This window comes from Cnephaeus nilssonii (assembly GCF_951640355.1).
Source record: "Cnephaeus nilssonii genome assembly, chromosome: 13".
In the NCBI taxonomy this organism is placed as follows: domain Eukaryota; kingdom Metazoa; phylum Chordata; class Mammalia; order Chiroptera; family Vespertilionidae; genus Cnephaeus; species Cnephaeus nilssonii.
Window position 1 is genome coordinate 24323429 of NC_137084.1, and position 19243 is coordinate 24342671.

Here is a 19243-nt window from a genome sequence, read left to right on the forward strand (position 1 = left end):
TAAATAAATTAACACTCGAATTTACATTTACCTTTGAAAGTCCAATTTACTGGAGACACGGAGGATGCGCTCCCTGGAGACTGGGAATAATGAAAAAAACACCAGCCTCTGTTGGCTTGCTTTGATAAGAACCATAGTGATGAAATGGCTCCTTTTTCTGGAGAAATCTCCCTGCCATTGACACTCAGACCATCCACTAGAGGTGCTCCCCATTTTCACAGTGGCTCTTTGGTTTTTGCCAACAAGACAAGTTTAGCACCCAGATGGGGGCAAAGGACAGGGATGGCATTGAGGAAAGAAAACCCACTATAATGGAAAAGCTAATATTACTATGGCTAGAAGTAAGTGCAAAATTATTTGCATGTATGATCTCATTTAATCCTTGTAGAAACTCTATGAAGTAGAATCTGGTGTTAATCCCATTTGCCAGATGAGGAAACTATGGCTTAAATAGTCAACTTGCTCAAGATCACATACCATAGTAGAACTCATATTCAAATGTAAGGATCCTTAAGTCAGAGTCCATGCTTAGGTTTTTTTTCTTTCAAGTAATTATCAAATGATCAATAAATTGAATATTCAAATTTACATAATCATTATAAAAAATGGAAAAAAGAAAAAAATATATAAAGAAACAGAAAAGAAATGACCTTCTCATCAGTTTATGTTGTTCATTATATTCCATAAATGAATGAGATCATGTGATATTTATCTTTCTCTGCCTGGCTTATTTCACTTAGCATAATGTTCTCCAGTTCCATTCATGACAGAGAAACATCGATCAGACCATTAAACCTCAGAGGGAAGGTAGGGGAGGGTGGGGGTAAGGGGGAGAGATCAACCAAAGGACTTGTATGCATGCATATAAGCCTAACCAATGGACACAGACAACAGGGGGGTGAGGGCATGGGGGTGGGGGAGGGGTAATAGGGGAATAAGGACACATATGTAACACCGTAATCAATAAAGAAATTTTTTTAAAAAATGACCTTCTCTTAGTACCCAGGGTTAATTGTTACCCAGAACACCCAGGGTTGATTATTTGGACATATTTTTTTTCTTGTGAGAAGATTATATTTCTGTTTTCCACAGACTGAGAGCATTTCTCTGTGCTTTAGGGAAAGGGGTGGGTAGGTTGGGCCTTTCGCAGAGTAGAAAGGGAACGCAGGGACCTTTTGGCCCATTAAAATGAGTGCATGATTTAGCTGGCCTTTCCAACTGGCTGCGGACCAAAGAGGCTGATGGGCATAGCAGGTTTCCTGGGCACTTGTGGTTCCAGCATATGGAACTGCAGGGCTGCCACGGCTTGGCAGTGGCGTCTCCGCCTCCTGGCTCAGGGCGTGGAACAGTCCTGGCCAGCGGAGGAAGAACCAGGGGCAAGGAAGCCACCGAATCCCTCGTCCGGAGATGGTACCTGCAGGCTGTGCCAGGGAGCTCCGCATCTTACTCCATCCACACACCAACGTCCAGGATCCAGCCGCAGAGCACGCTGGTGAAGAGCTTGCGCTTTAAAATCAGAGCTGGGGTGGAATTCTAGCTTTGCCATATTGGAACTGCGTGGATCCTGGCTATGGTGCAGCCTGCGACGTTTCCATTTGCTCCTCTATACACGCAGGCGCTCCAGTGCAGCCGGTCAGTGCGTGGGCACCAGCGTCAGGCTCAGTGTGGCCGAGTCCTAGCAACATGACCCACCAGCCAGCGGGCTGTGGGAAGGCTACTTAGCTTCTCTGGGTCTCCGATTTTCATATGTTGAAAAAGAATAATGTCACAGGTGAGGATGAAATGAGATTTTACGTGGGACGTGCCCAGTGTTAATATTTGGAAATATTACTTGTTTTGTTATTACTATTTAAATGGGGGGTGGGGCAGGATTAGAGTATTTACCTGGTATTACTTTTGTGAAGGTTAATTGAAATAATATAAATAAAGCACTTTAAAAAATGTATTTTGTTGGAAGTTTAATTGCTTGGGTCAAATACCTTTAAGTCAACCTGAGTTCCTTTTTATCCTCCTAAAATCATTCTACCAGCAAATATTGTCATCTCTCCTGTCAAAAAATTTTTATTTTTTATGTTTTTTTTTTATTGATTTCAAAGAGGAAGGGAGAGGGAGAGAGAGGGAAAAACATCAATGATGAGAGAGAATCATTGATTGGCTGCCGCCTGCACGCCTCCTACTGGGGATGGAGCCCACAACCCAAACATGTGCCCTGACCTGGAATCTAACCGTGACCTGCTGGTTCATAGGTCCATGTTCAACCACTGAGCTATGCTGGCCTGGCAAAAATTTTTAAGAATTCAGCCATGCCGAAACCGGTTTGGCTCAGTGGATAGAGCGTCCGTCTGCGGACTGAAAGGTCCCAGGTTCGATTCCGATCAAGGGCATGTACCTTGGTTGCGGGCACATCCCCAGTAGGAGGTGTGCAGGAGGCAGCTGGTCAATGTTTCTCTCTCATCGATGTTTCTAGCTCTCTATCCCTCTCTCTTCCTCTCTGTAAAAAATCAATAAAATATATTTAAAAAAAAAAGAATTCAGCCACTTTTCACCTCCTCCCCTGCTACACCCTAATCCAAACTATTATTCTCACCACAATTATTTCCATTACAATAAGTCTATTTAGCTCCATAGTTTTGTTCGTGTGTTTGTGTTTTTTAATTTAAGAACTTTATTTATTTAAAGAAATGGTAAAACTTAAACATAAAAAGTGAACGTTTTGCAAGGGCGATAGGGCAATATGCATGCTCAGCATGGTGACCAGGGGAAGTCACCCCATGGCTATCAGGAAGGCAGTCCAGGCTCAGTTCTGGTGCTGGCACCCAGGGTGAGCGTGTCAAAGAGGGACTCTGCCAGGCTGGATGTCGGGGCTCCCAGCTTGCGCAGTTCGCTGATACTGACTCCCAAGTTGTAGGTGAACTTCACCTCCTGGCGCAGGTGATGATGCACCAGGAATCGCACAGGTGGGCGTGGCTCTTGTTGGTGGCCAGCTGGTGCAGATCGACCAGGCTCTGCTTCACCATCCTCGCCACGTGCAAGGCGCTTTTCACAGCTTCCAGGCCGCTCTCCCACTGGTTGCGGCCAGGCGTCCGGATATCTCGCGGGCGTTTACGACCCCCTCGCTGGTCCTGCAGCCTCATCCATGTCTGGGCTTGCTCCCACTCCTCCCTCGACTGCCACAAGAAGGTAGCGAAGTGCTCCAAGGCCTGGTCCTGGCGGTCGAAATAGAAGGCAATGGACAGATACACGTAGGAGGCGTGCAGCTCCAAGTGGATCTGGCGGTTGATAGAGGCCTCGCAGTTGGCATGGTAATTCTGGCGCACTTGGGAGATGGGCCCCCCACCACCACCACCACCACCACAACTGGATGCGCAGGAAGCATGGGTGGAAGCGCAGGGGCCATGGCTGGAAGCATAGGTAACAGGTTTTCCAGGGGTGGCCCTCCGGCCAAGGTCAACAGAGCCTCATGGCGAGGGCTGAGGATCGGGCTGTGGAGTGGGCAGCGGCCTGGGCGAAGGCGGTGGCTTCTCCGGAGACGGCTCATTTCCATGGTGGTAGATGAGGGCAGCTGAAAGCTGAGTCAGCAGTGGTGGTGGTGGGGACCTCGAAATGTCCCTGGGGTACCCTACCTGGGTGGCTGGAGACAGGGGTCTCAGGTGTTAGGCTGCAGGCAGCTGACGGTTGGCTCTGAGGTGGGACCACTAGGTCCATAGTTTTTTCTATTTTACTAGAGGCCCGGTGCATGAAATTAGTGCAAAAGTAGGCCTTTGCAATCGTGGCGGCTGCCTGGATCCCTCCCTGGCAGCCCCAGGGGCTGCCTGGATCCCACCGCTGAAGCCCTCTTAGTCCAGAAGGTCGTTCGGTCTAATTAGCATATTACCGCTTTTATTATTATAGATTTTTAAATTTGAAATACTGACTCTCAGAAAAGTTTTACAACTAGTGCAGAGAGTTCACATATATTCTTTACCCAACTTCCCCTAAAGTTGACACCTTACACAGCATAGTACAATGATCAACACCAAGACATTAACACAATTAACTATAGTTTATATTGAAATTTCACCATTTTTCCTCATTGTTTTTTTTTCCTCTTCCTCTTCCTGTCTGACAGTGCACCACGTTGTTATCTCTTTAGTCTCCTCCAATCTGTGACAATTTCTCAGTTTTTCCTTGACTTTAAAGAACTTTTGGTCAGTTATTCTGTAGAATGTCTATGGCCTGGGTTTTGTCTGCTGTTTTCTCATGATGAGATTGAGATTATGCGTTTTTAGCAAACATACCACAGAAGTTATGGTGTGTTCTTTCCAGGGCAGCATATTCAGCCTACCTAATATTAACCTCTTATTGGTGATAACATTAACCGCTTACTTTCAAGTGGCGTTTATTGGGTTTATCTGCTCTAAAGTTACTGTTGTTTTCTATGTAATTAGTTAATATTTTGGAGGAGAACATTTGAAACTGTACTCATATTCCTTTCTGTTCAGATTTTCACCCAATTTTAGCACTCACTGGTGGAACTTGCTCACAGCAACTATTACTGTGGTATTCTAATGGTGATTTTGTATTTCTTTCATTCTTCATTTATGAATTTGAATTATTCTATCCCTTCTTACCCATTTATTTATTTATTCAGTTTTGTATTTGTATTACTATTTTTATTTTACTCTATGGATTTAAGCTAATTTCTACTCTTATTTATTTTACTGCTCAACTTGTCCTAGGTTTGACCTTCAAATTGACTCCCATCCTCTTTCAACATGACCCCCCACCCCCAATTTTTTTCAGGGGCTTTCTTTATGTCTGGCACTAGAAGATAGTTCATCTTGTCTTCTTCCCACCCTAGTCCTGGAAATAACAACTTCTCTAAAGAGTCCTGGTTTCATCCATTGGGAAATAGTGTTTAGAAGCCAAGATCTGGGTGCTAGATGTACTAGTTAGTATGGGAATTGTATTGCTCTTGGGCCCCATCAGAAGACAAAATTAAGAAATATATGAATGGCCCTGGCCAGTGTGGCTCTGCTGGTTGGAACGTCATCCCATACACCAAAAGGTTGCAGGTTCGATTCCTGGTCAGGCACGTACCTAGATTTGCAGGTTCGATCCCCAGTCAGGGCATGTGCAAGAGGCATCATGTCAATGTTTCCCTCTCACATCAATGCTCCCTTCTCTCTCTCTCCCCCCCCCCCCCTCTCTCTTAAATCAATAAAAAACATGTCTTTGGGTGAGGATAAAAAAAGAAGAAATATATGAATGTACACTACCCCACCCACAGCAGTCTTTAAAATATATCAGCTCCAGTCATTCCTGGGCTCAAAACCTCCCTTTGCCTTCTTCTCATTTCACTCTCCCCATATAATAGCTTACAAAACCCTACTTGATCTGGGGCCCCTCTTCTTCCCTGACTAGATTTCCTCATATTTGCCTCACTCTAGCCACACTGGTCTCTTTGCTATTCCTCCAAGCATATTCTCATCTCAGGGCCTTTGCACTGTTTTCCCCAACTGGAATTCCCCTCCCCTAAATGATTCACGCCCATAAATTAGGTCTTCGCTTAGGTGTCTCCTTATGAAGGATGATATTTCTTATCGCCCAATATAAAATAACAAATTCTCTTTTCCCCAGTCCAATATTCCCTATACTTTTTACCTTTCTTAGTTTTTCTTCCTGCAGTTAGCATCTAACATCTGCGTCATTTTCTTCCTGCACATCAACATCTAACCACTAGTTCACTGGGTTTTGTCTTTCTCTGTTAGAATGCAAGCTCTGCCTGCTTTGTTCACTCCTACATCCCCAGTACATGGAAGACTGCCTACCACATATTGAATGCAATCAGTATTTGTTGAAGAAATGAATGAATAGTTAAGAATATGGGCTTTGGAATTTTAAAAAAAATCTGTATCAAGTCCCACCTCTACTATAAAAACCAGCTGAGGGAAGCTGGACAAGTTTCATAAGTGCTCTACCATTTAGTTTTATCATCTGGAGAAAATAATACTTAGCTCGTAAAGGGTTATTGTGAGTTAAATAAGATAATGAGAAGCAATATTTATTGAATGAATGTGTTAAGTGTTTGGCAAATAATATTCAATAAATGGTAGCTATTATCGTCATCATCATCATTAGCTTCTAATAAGAGAATCTATTTTTATCACAGAACGAGGTTCACCATCCATTCTCTCCCGCCCCTTTTGGGGGGCCACTTTGGCAAGTTTCCTCCTGCAACGGAGGGGCTTCAAAGGCAAGGCCTTGGTCTCAGCTCCTGCAGCTGTCCAAATGAGTGTTTTTCCAGAGGGTCTGGGACCACTGGAACATTCTCCAGAGCTCTCAGGCATGTTTTGATGTGTTGGCCTGTGTGAGAAAACTCAAAAGGTGTAAATAATTTGTTCAACAGAAATGTAAAACAGGCCTCGTCTACTCGCGTCTGGAAGGAACCAGCAAGGGAAACAAAGAGGACCAGGGTTTGCTGGGATGACACCCAGGTTCCCGCAAAGGAACAAACTCTCTTGTGACCCTCCAGCAGAGGGATAAGGCTGAGTTGAGGGACTCTACCACCATCACCAAGGTCACCCTACCCCCAGCATGAATTTCTTACACTGATCCCCAGCCAGTCCTTCCGGGTCTCTGAGGGCAGCTGGGAAGCAGGAGGGGGTTGGAGTTTTCCACTGTTTCCTGGGTCAGGGGCTCTCCAGGGTACCTGCCAGACAGGTTCCCATCCAGGCTCCCCCCAGGCCTCCGTTTGCTTTCCTCTTTCCTGACACTGACACAGGAGAGCATTTCCGTTCTCCAAACGGTCCCTCATGTGGTTTCCCAGGCTAGTACTGAAACATTTATGCAGGCTCTGCCACAGCAGCTGTGTGCCGGGAAATGGGCCGAGACACCCGGAGGCCTCCAGGGCCATCCAAACTCAGGAAATAAGAATGCTGGCTCCTTGCCACACTATGTTGGTCAGTCTCGATGGGGCCTTAGGATTGTGGAAGGAAGCCTGGGTGGTGTCTGGACTCAGAACTCGAAGGAGGGGCTGTGGTATGCACTAGGAGCATGGACATGTAGTCGTCATTCTAGACTGTGTCTAGAACCGTGGTTGGCAAACTGCGGCTCGCGAGCCACATGCGGCTCTTTGGCCCCTTGAGTGTGGCTCTTCCACAAAATACCACGGCCTGAGCGAGTCTATTTTGAAGAAGTGGCGTTAGAAGAAGTTTAAGTTTAAAAAATTTGGCTCTCAAAAGAAATTTCAATCATTGTACTGTTGGTATTTGGCTCTGTTGACTAATGAGTTTGCCGACCACTGGTCTAGAAGGTTTAAGGCAAGGAGAGGAGACTGCAGGGAACGTGTGGCTAATTTCCTGAAGCAGCAGTCCAGTGGTGGAAAGGTTGTGAATTGACATCAGATGCCCACAGTTCCCCTCCCCCTCGGCCACTTTGTTAGCAGCACTAGTACCTAATTCAAATAAGTTACTATGATCAAGTGAGATAATGTATATTAAAACTCTTTATAAAGTACTATTTGACAGCAAAACTCTCTATAAAGTTCTATTGGACCATCTCTCCTTCTCACCCAGTCTCTACTATATCCTAATTTGCCTGCTTTCTGTTCTGTCTCTTTCTCTATCTCTCTGCACGTACACATACTCACCCATCCCATTTGCTCAAATGGGTTCTAAAATGGGGTTTTCTGAAGTGTTCATTGATTGGATATGAAAGGGTGATGGTTAAGCATGTGGGCTACGTGCCAGACTTCCTGAAAGCACAGTTCTGCTGCTTTCCAGCTGAGTGACCTCTCATATGTAACTTAATTTCTCTGTGCCTTGGTTTTCTCAGCTTAAAAGAGTGGTGGTGATGATGATGATGATGATGATGATAGCCCCTACCTCCACTGAGTTATGGTGAAGTCTTCGATCCATGTTTCGTACATGTAAGTACTCAGTCCATTTAAGCATCAGTTTGTCCATACACAAATCAATGACTTGCAAAAATGAAAATGTAATCTCACTTACTTTATGCTAAAGCTACACTGTGTGAATCAGAGTCTTCCTGTTTGGTTCTAAGGTCTTACAGAGTCCCGATAACAAGATGAACATAAACCATCACCGTGTGAGACAGAGACAGAGTTGCTTATTTGAGCTCATGTATTGTGTGGATTCTGGCTGTCTTGTGGGTCATACTCCATGATTTTAATCTGAAGCTGAAGTGGCCCAAAGGGAATAATATTTTAAATCGAAGTCATCAGACAGTACCTCCTTAGAATGCCTGAGACATTATTTGTGATGTGCCCTCTTATGTGGCTGGGAGTCTGGTTTGAAAAAGTAGATTTCTGGCACAGTGCATATCCCAAATCAAGTTCTAGGAAACACTGGTTCCTTAGAATGTTAGTAGATGTTGCATGATAAAACAGTTCCATGTGACATGTTTGGGAAACTTTGTGTTAAACAAAGGTAAGCAGGCTCCCTTAACTAGAGGACTTCAGGGAGCCTTCAACATGTAACTCATACTATGGGTCCCCAAGACTGGGCCATTGTACAGAGCATTCCTCAAATATGCTCGACACCAAACCTTTCTTGTGCAGCTTATAGGTCCTTGGAAAATGGTAGTTGGCTGGAATTTAGCATCAAACAGTGTCAAGTGTCAAGTCCCAGCTCTATGACTTACTCCTATCATGGTAATTTGTAAGACAAATTATTTCATATCTCTAAGCTTCGGTTCTCTCATCTACAAAATGGGATAAAATATATGCCTCCTGATTTGTTACATGAATAAGCTATATTTTGGAAAGATAAGTGACATAGACATGTATGGGATGAAGATTAAAATTAGTGCTGTAATTTTTTGCCAACATGTTCTACAAGTCACTAGTTTCTCCCAACTGCCCATGCCTGTGCTAGCTACATGTGATTATTAAGTACTTAAAATATGTCTAATATAAATGTCAAATCAGTGCCAAAATTTGAAGACATAGTACAAAAATGTGAAATAATTCAATTTTCCCATTGATTGCATGTTTAAGTAATGATGTGTGTATATATTATTAAATATAATATAGGGTGTCCCCCCAAAATGTATATACACATTTTGAATAATTCTAAAGTCAGTGTTTATTAAAATACATTTCATATTCAAACTTGAGCTATCAGCTGTTAAAAGTGTGTATACATTTTTGGGGGACACCCTGTATATAATTAAAATTAATTTCACCTGTTTCCTTTTACTTTTAAAAAATCTCTTTTACTTTTTAAAGTAAGTGTACTACTGGAGAATTTTACATCATACAGTGGCTCATGTTTATGGTTCACATTTTGTTTTTCTATTGGAGAGCATGGTTCAAATAGTTGAATGAGTCTTAGAATCATTCTATTCTCTAACCTCCTTCGCACCACATAACTCAATGTCCAATAGCTGCGCAGAGCTGCTGACCACTTCCCAGGCATCAAAAAATCCTCTTTTAAAGCTGCCTTACACACACACACACACCAGTTCCTTATCATCACATTACCAGTTGATATTGTTATTGCCACACAAATATTGCAATTTTGTTTTTGATATTTATACCTATTCACATTCCACAAAGATCTGAGAAGGTTTACCACAGACAATGACACTTACAGTGAAATAATATACCTGTCAAATGAGAAGCAAATTTAGAGGAACTAGAAGTAGAAAAGCAAGCCCAGGTAGAGATAAACCCAAATGTTGGACTGAGTGTCATGCTAGGTGCTGGAGGGTCGCCTTAGATTTGGGGCTGAGCCCAGCAAGGTCATGTTCCAGCTACAGAACTATTTCTGCAAGGCTTTTCCCTACCAGGCGTCGAAGCCTTTAAGCCTCCTTAAGCCACTTCCCTTTTCTTCCCAGGCCAGCCCCGGAGGACAGACAAGTCTCCTGGTACTACACTGCCGTGGACAGAGGGAGGAGGAGGGGCAGGAGATGGAGCAGGAGCAGCAATTAAGAAATACCGATTACTGCCTTAATTGAGCTGAGGGGAAGTGAGGGACAGCCAGCAATGTGGTTTGCGCCAACATCCTTCCAATAAGCAGCGTCTGTGTGGGGAGGAAGTCTGGGCCTTCCCCTCATCCGTTCTCAGCATTCCCATCAGTAGTCCCGGAAGCACAAGCCCAGAGCTGTTGGCAGGGCCAGGCTTGTGTGGGCGAGATGGCCTTCTCTGCCACTCACTCCGTGCCAGGCCGGCCTTGCATTTCCCCTCCAAAGCCCAGGCCTGAGCACATCTGCTCTTTCCTGTAAGGCTGGGGGCACTGGTTGGCAGTGTTTCCCAAGGAGCCAATTGCACCATCGGGGGCCTAATTAAGACGTTCAAGCACAGTGCCCTTGGAGGTGGGAGAGGGCGACCTGAAGTGTCACTCATGGCAGCTGACTGCAGCTGCCCCTTCGTGCCCTATCACGTCTGCCCCAGCCCTGCCCTGCTGGCCCACATTCCTGTTAGGAGAGATCTGACCCTGACCCACTGCCTGATTAGAGATGATGATGCTATTTTTTAAAAAATAAAAAAACAACAACATTCCTCCCTAATGAGCTTCCACATCCCTATTTCCAATCAGAGCCCAACGAGGTTGGAGCTGGGCAGTGTCCTTAGCAGCTGGCTCAGCCCAGGGGCCCTCCGCAGCCTCATTATCACAATTCCCAGAACCCATGCAGGCCTTTGTCTAAGAGCTTGTAACTTATTAGTAGCTTGAGGCTGATTCATTTCTCCTCTGCCTATAGGGGAAAGGCTTGGCCCCCAAACAAGCATTGATCTAGCCCCATCCTTGTCAGGTGCCAGACACTGGAGAAGCCACCGAGAACTTGTTTTCAAGGGTGTCACACTTGGGATAGGGGTGGCTGGAAGGAAAACATGTCTATGTACCCCCAAACGAAAGTATAAAATGTAGTACACTCTGTCTAGAACAGTGGTTCCCAACGTGGGGCAAACACCCCACGGGGTGGCGGGCAGGGGCCGGGGTGGGGGGGCAATTTGATTTTTAAGGGGGACAATTCAAGAATGAGTTTTTAACAGTGAATTTTTTTTACATTTCTTATGGTTCTAGGGGCCTCATATGCAGTATGTAAATATATACTGTGACATATTTATGTATTTTCAGTTCTCTATTATATGTTTTGAAACTTTATTTGCTATATTTTCATACCATTTTGTTTTATTATTTTTTAACAATTTCTTAGTGATTTCTTCCTCAGTACTTCAACTGTCCTTACGTTCTTTTATTTTTCTCTTTCATGGATGCCATCTTCTTTGGAAGCTTGTTTAGACCAAGTTAATAGCCTTTTAGGCTTCCTCCATGTGGTTAGGAGTTCACTCTTTGAATAATAAAAATTATCTGTTATGGGGGAGGGAGGGCATCAGGATTTTAGGATTTGGGGCATGGCCAAAAAAAGGTTGGGAACCACTGGTCTAGAATAAGGTGACTATAACCCAGAGCTCATGGTGCCGAGTCCTCCTTGTCCCTTAATATACAAATAAGATTGGCTCAAAACCCCATTCCATGCGCCCACAGAATTCCAAGACCTTTTCTGGATTTCTGCAGATACCTGCAGGCTTATATGCCACTGTCACCTCTGGGCTCCTGTGTTCATGCGTTGTGTCTCTGTTTATACAACCCGGACCCACTGACAAGTCCAGCTCTCTTCCTGGATTTTCATAATCCCTGCCTTGTCTCAACCTTCGAGAAAACAGAACCAAAACCAAACCAAGCACAAATTTCTCTTATTGCTTCCTGCATAAAAGCTTAAACATCTCCTTTTACTGTGAAGCCTCCTGTTGCCCCTTATGCTCCCAAGTACCTTATAGTCCCCCTCACAGCTTTTCAAGATATTTTCCCAGGAACAGGGTCCTCCTAAAGATGAACTCTGTGCTAAATACTCAGAGAACAATATTTTTACTTCATTATATTTGTTAGGGCACCATTCTGCAAGGCAGGTTGCTTGCCCGTGTCTCCTAATAAGCACTGGGATTCCTTCATTTTGCATTATTCTAGGGAAAGATTCTCACAGCAATGACAGGATCATGGCCTTGGATCCCAATCACAGGTTCCACACAAACTTTGACCCGATATTTAGAATTACACTTTCACAGGATAGGAGCCCTCCTTCGAAGTCATTCCCAGATGAGTTAGCTGTTCCCTTCTGTGTCCACAAAGCCCTCACCATACTGTGATGTGATTGACATGTGAGTCATCAGTATCCTTCAGTAGCCTGTCAGGTCTTTGAGTCAGTTCTGAGAGTGCATGCTGTGTACTGGAATGCACAGGTATGATGCCTGGCACATTGCAAGAGCTCAACATATTTGTTGACTGAGTAAATAAAGAAACAAATGAGACCAGCCACCCCTCATTTAGTAACTGAATTCTCCTGTTAAAAATAAAGAAATAGCCCTAACTGGTTTGGCTCAGTGGATAGAGTGTCGGCCTGCAGACTGAAGGGTCCCAGGTTCGATTCCAGTCAAAGGCACACGCCCAGGTTGTGGGCTCAATCCCCAGTAGGGAATCTTCGATATTTCTTTCTCTCCCTCCCTCTCTCTTCCTCTCTGAAATCAATGAAAATACATTTTAAAAAATAAAATAAAATAAAGAAATACACTTTTACTTGTGACCATACCCTCTTCTGGGATCTTCCGGTGAAAGGGAAATCTTGATTTTCTTACTGCTAGAAAGTTATTTTTTGTTTAATCTCTGTCAGACCTACAGCACCTTCTAGCCATTGGCACCTATGTCCAATGTGGCTAAATCAACTGTATTCCATTCCAGTTAACAGCTCTTCAAATACTCACAGCTCCTTTCCTCCCCTGGGCCTCCCCACATATTGTTCTTTCTACCAAGGAGATTTTGTCACCCCCTTAGCCTATTCCTCTTACACATTACCCTCACTTTTCTAACATCCTCATATGAACCACATCCCAACAATTAGGCTCTTTCTCACGGTCTCATGTTTGTTTCCTTCTTTGTATTTATTGCCATTTGTAATGATATAATTCTTCGTGTATCCATCAGGACAGAAGTCCAGTACTAACTAACTAAACCCACAAAAGGGGATTTATGGCCCTAACTAACCTGAAAGGCAGCTCTCATCCAGGAGTTCACATGAAGCTTCCAGGACTCTTCCTTCATCGCCTGACTTCTGCCTCATTCTGTGCTACTTTTGTTTCATTTCAAGCAAATTTTTTTTCCCCCCCCATGGGATGGCAAAGCACGGCCACTCTCTCTTCCGGGATTATACCTCTTTACAGACTAAGACCCCTGAGAAAGGAGCACAGGTATCTTTCCCATTGGCCCCTGCAGAACCCCTGGGCATTATTGTGGCTGGGGTTAAACTAATCATTGAAGCCAGGGGTGACTGACTGGCCAGGTGCCCACTCTGGGCTCAATGAATAGACAGGGAAATCAGCAAGGCCAGTGCTTGAGGAAACGTTATGCTCTGTTATGAAAGGATAATGGACCATTTCTCAAAGAAAGAGATCCTGGCAAGCACAAAACATGTGTTGTTTTTTTTTTTAATACCTATCTTTCCTTTTAACTATAAATGTTATATTAGCAGGAGACATCTCTGCTTTGTTCATTACTAGTCAGAGAACCTAGCACAGAGTAGATACTCAAATAATTTATTGAATGAATGAGTGAATGTTTCAAATGTGTTTTCTTCATGCCAAAGACCATTCCACCCTGTTCCTGCAACTCTTGTTCATGTCACCAGTTTTTCATCATTGCCAGAAATTACTAGAAAACGCTGGATCAGGGCACCTGGCTTCCAACCCAGCCCCTACCACAAATGAGCTCTGTGACTTTGGGCAAACCACTCTGAGTCAGAGTTTCCTCATCTGTCAAATGGGAAAAATAATCCTGACATCAGTTTCGAAGAAGATGAAATGACATAATAAAAGTGCTTTGTGGCTTACTCCCTCTGCGTTTTAAGGTAAAAATCATGCTCACTGCCAATAGAGCTCTCGCTAGAAGTGCTTTCCATTGGTTCTGCTACGAATGCGTGACAGTAGGTGGTTAAAGATCCTTTACTTGGAGTTCAAATTCAGAATCTCCGGGAAGTTCCTTAGCTCCTTTCCCGGTTGTTGTCATTGCATTTTTCAAAACCCCAGTGCCTGCTGGGGATTCTCACCATTGACCTGGAGATCAGAAAAGGAAGTATGATGCTCACCATGGAGGAAAGGAGAAACCCACAGAAAAGATTGGCAGGAATACCATTGTTCATTTACTGCTTCATAGTCTATTGCTTTAACCTACTCTCTACTGTAAATGATGCCTAATCCGTGCAATGAAAGAAGTAAGAGTCTGCAAATCTTAAGGTATCTGGTTTCCTTTCTGGTGTTGAAAATAAAAGCCCTAATTTAAGAGGGACTCACCTTCCTATTTAATCACGTTTATTGCTCTCAAAACAAAAGCGTCTAAATAATCCAAAAGTGTCACAGAATCCTTTCTGACTTGATCCAAACATCTCATAATCAATCTTCCTCTTGCAGGTTCTGGTCTGGCCTTGGTGAAATACTTCTAATTTCTCAAACTTGCCTGCTCCCTCTATTTCTTCTGGGCTTCAGTGCTCTCTCTGCCAACCCTTTCCCCTCACTACTTCTTCTTTTACCTCTAGCTCATTTCTTCCAGGAAACCTTACTTGGTCGCCACCCCAAAGTATAGGCTAAGTGCCCCCTGATATGTGGTCAGAGTATCCTGTACTGACTATCTTATCAGTGAAGGCAGAGACCCTGTCTATCTTTCTTACTGCTCTGTTTTTAATACAAAAGGTTATGGCACATAGTAGGCTTTGGCTCAGCTGTTTTGTTGTTGTTTGAGAGAGCTCTCAGCACCAGATAATAAGAAGACACACCTTCCATTCAGAAAATTTGGAGCACAACCCGTTATCTAAGCCTGGATCTTTTCAATGAGGTCATTAAGAGTCATGTGTCCACCCACGTACATGGAATTTGGACAGTGGCTTGTGACATTTGGAAGGGATTTAGAGATCTTGGTGATTATTTGAATGGATTTGTGTCATGTTACTGGCCCCACAGTATGTCAAGTCTTCGATCAACATACAGAATGGATGTGGGCCAACAAATTGTGATATGTGCTAGCAAGGGACCCAGCACATCCTTCCCCGGGGACTAGGACACTTGTGGCTTCTGCTATGCTCTTTTTGATTGTGTTCTTGAGGGCTCACTTTCACTACAACCAGGACCATGGCTTTTTCAGGACTGCTGATGGAAACAGACTCACCAGGGAAACTGTAATCATCCCTAATCTAGCTGGAGCTTTCTGGCCATGAGTCGCAACCTTAATAAGTATAAGTAGATGCCATCTGTCTATCCACCTCCGCACGGCTGCACTAGCCCCTTCTTTATCTGCTTGGTCTGGGAGAGCTGCCAACTTCCTGTTAGGGGCCATTCTTAGCACAAGGAGAGGGCCTCGTGTTTCTCACCAGGTCCACGTCTTGTCCTTCAAATGTGTGACAGAGAAGCACCATGTCTCACAGACTTAAGGTACTTCCAAAGCGACCTAACTTTTCAGGAATTCAAATATTTATACCTTGGGTTAGCACATCATTCTCCCCCAAAGGCTCTTATAAAGTGTTTATCAGACAGCATTCTTCTAATTTCAAATGATAAAAAATAAATTAAACTGCTTTAGGTCAAAAATAAAATATATTAATTCACATCACTGCAGAGAGCAGGGGGTAATCTGGCTTCAGACAGAGCTTGATCCAGAGGACCTACACTGTCACCAGGAGCCAGGTTCTCTTTCTCCATCTGTCCCTTTGTCTGCTCTGTGCTATCTCCCACTCAGGCAAGCCCTCCTTAAGGGACCCTAGGAGAAGGGGTTTCCATTTTCCCCAGTTCTGTATCCAACATAAGAAAACATGTTGGCTTCTATGTTCAAGCAAAACTGACATGATTAGCTCTGATTGGATGCAAATGTCTAATCTTGGGTCCCACACCCATCCCTAAATAATCACTTAGATTGGGGAATTAAGATGCCTTATTGGACCAGAGATCATATGCCAGAGGATCCAGTGAGCACCACAAAAGTGCATGAATTGGGAATGTGGTATTAGTTGCTACTATAATGAAATTAAGATGCTACCACTATAAAAAAAAATAGATACCAGGCAGCAAGAAAATAGTAAATTTTTACCACAAAGTAAGTTCATGTATCAAAGCCTTAAACATGCTTTCTCTCCACTCTCTCTCCACTGAGCCAAAAAATGTACACACACTTTGAGTAATTATCAATCCTAATTGATTAAATCTGAAAGGAAAGAAACATCAATTGAGCAATCAGCTATTAAAGTGTGTATACAGTTTTAGAAATATATATATATATATATATATATATATATATATATATATATATTATATTTAAGGAATATATATATATTCCTTAAATATAATTTATACATACTATATATATATTCATTTTATCATAGATTATATACAGGGTGTTGCAAAACTAGAAGTTAAGGCCCCAGAAGACAGAAGCCCTAATGGTAACATGGACACCCATAGGGCTACAGTATGGGCTCTGAAAAGATACAGTTCAGGAGGCCATCATTCCCCTCTCCTTTCACTGATACTATTGTGAATATGTCACTCTCCCATCTCATTTGCCTCCTCCCTTTTCTATAATGTTCTTGCATGGCTCTCATCTGACTTTGCTAATTAATAACTTCCTCAGTGTTACCCTTCCTAGGGGTATTCAAATTTTGGTAGGATGGATTGGTAAAGGCCCCACAGCCTTCCAGTTGCAAAGGAATTTGTGGGGAAAGGGGAACATTTGTTCTACACCACCTGGGCAGACATGAACTCTGCCACCATCTGGTAGAGCCGGCACTTGATAGCAATTCTCTCTCTCTCTCTCTCTCTCTCTCTCTCTCTCTCTCTCTCTCTCTCTCCTGTGTACAAGCTAACAGTCACTAGTTTCTACTATGCATCTTTTGACTATATGTAAATTACACCTCAATTAAAAAATGGCACCTAGATTCCATCTTATTTTCTCTCTTGTCTTCTTCCCTAGCACCCAGTACAGTTTAGTCTTACTGTGTTGTAAAAAATTGGATTGGTTGTCTCTAAGATAAGAAATGGGTTGAATTTAAATAAACTATCAATAAAGTAGAAAGAAAAAATGCATAGTAATGTGCAGTAGAACAGTTCTGGGTTGGTTCAATTCAGAAGCATAAAATATTATGTAAATTTAGCATCAATTTCCTCATCTGTAAAATGGGGCTATTAACATTCAGCTCACAGGGTTATGGCAGGTCTCAAATGAGAAAAAACAACATGTACATAGAAAATATCTAGCACATATTAGCTGTTCAATAAGTAAGTATAAATTCCCTTCCATTCCTAAAAATGCTAATCTTGACTGAGTTGTGTGTGTTTTTTCATAGTAAATGTTACATCTAGACACATTTGTGCCAATTTTCAGTGCAATTATATTCAGACCCAGACTTGTTTCACATATTGTGGCAGGAGCATATATGACTTTAAATATTTGCTTGTGCTAGACCATACGATCTGGGCATTGGACTATGTGTAAATTACACTTCCATAAAAATAAGTCTACTCTCTCTTCCCAGCACTGTGGGATTGTATTTCCACTTTCTGAAAGGCCCCAGACACCCTTGCCTGGCCTCCAGCTGCAGATGTGCCCCAGCTGGAAAAGGTGAAGACAAGCTGCTCAAATGTTTATGGGCTGCATTTCCTCAATTATAAATTCACATACTCTCATTATAATATTTCCAGAAAAGCAACTCGCATTCAATGTACATTTGATACAGTGTTCCTTCTCGCCACTGCCTCTCCAAAACACCCCCTCACCTCTGGAAAGCTACGCTTAAACAGGATGTCTTAGATCAATGTCACCAGGGAACCAATAAGACCTGCACATTAATACAGGATCAATCTAAGGATCAATCATAACTAATACATTTTGAACATTTCCTATATGCCAGGAACTATTCTAAATCTCAGGTTTTACACATATTAACTCGTTTAGTCCTCAAGACAAAACCCATTGAGGTAGTAAGATTGTTATCCCCATATTACAGATGAGGAAAGTGAGGCTCAGAGGAGTTAAGAGGCTTGCAGAAGTTCAAATGGTGTGAAAGTGAACAGGACTGGGATTTGAATCCAGGCATTGTGGCTCCAGAAGCAACGCTCTTGACCACCAAGCCTCACGGCCTCTCTAAACGCAGCACTGTCAGTAGTACGAAAACTTAAATGTGTTTACTGGAAGTCCAACCAGTACACTGAATACAAGGGGGTGAAATGTTATAGTTCTGGCTCTTGGGGGTTTATACTCTCAGGATACACACACAAAATTTAGAATGACAAAGGTGGGGTGTCAGGAAGCACTCCTGATATCACAGTACAGGCCTGCATTGCTGGGGCGAGTGAGGGACCTGTAGAGGGAGGACTTTGTACATTGACTGGTCACATTCCTAGAAAGGGGCTTTGGAGGCTGTCTTAGTCCTTTCAAGCTGCTATGACAAAATAACATACACTGGATGGCTTATAAACAATAGAAATTGGCCAAAACCGGTTTGGCTCAGTGGATAGAGCTTCGGCCTGCAGACTGGAGGGTCCCAGGTTCGATTCCGGTCAAGGGCATGTACCTTGGTTGCGGGCACATCCCTGGTGGGGGGTGTGCAGGAGGCAGCTGGTCGATGTTTCTCTCATCGATGTTTCTGGCTCTCTGTCCCTCTCCCTTCCTCTCTGTGAAAAATCAATAAAATATATATTTTAAAAAAAAAAACACAAAACAACAAAACAATAGAAATTGATTTCTCACAGTTCTGGGGGCCTGGAAGTCTAAAAATCAAGGTGCCGGCAGATTTTGTGTCTGGTGAGGGACCCTTCCTGGTTCACTCTTCTTCCTGTATTCTCACATGGTAGATCGGCCAAGGGAGCCCTCTGGGGTCTCTTAATGGAACAATTCCATTCCTGAGGGGTCCAACCTAATGACCTGTCAAAGGCTCCACCGTGAATTACCACCCCGCTGGGGATTAAGTTTCAACATATGGATTTGTGTAAAGAGCATCTCTAAATTGGCTCCAGCCCCCTCCTACCAACAGAATCCAGTCCCATCCCAATCTGATCTCAACCAGAGAATCTCCATTTTTATTTTGAACCTGTTCTTGTTGAGCTCGGCAAAGATGTCCATTTCATCAAGTTCATTCTCAGGCCTCTTTTTTAAAAAAAAAAATATTTTTATTGATTTCAGAGAGGAAGGGAGAGGGAGAGGGAGATGAG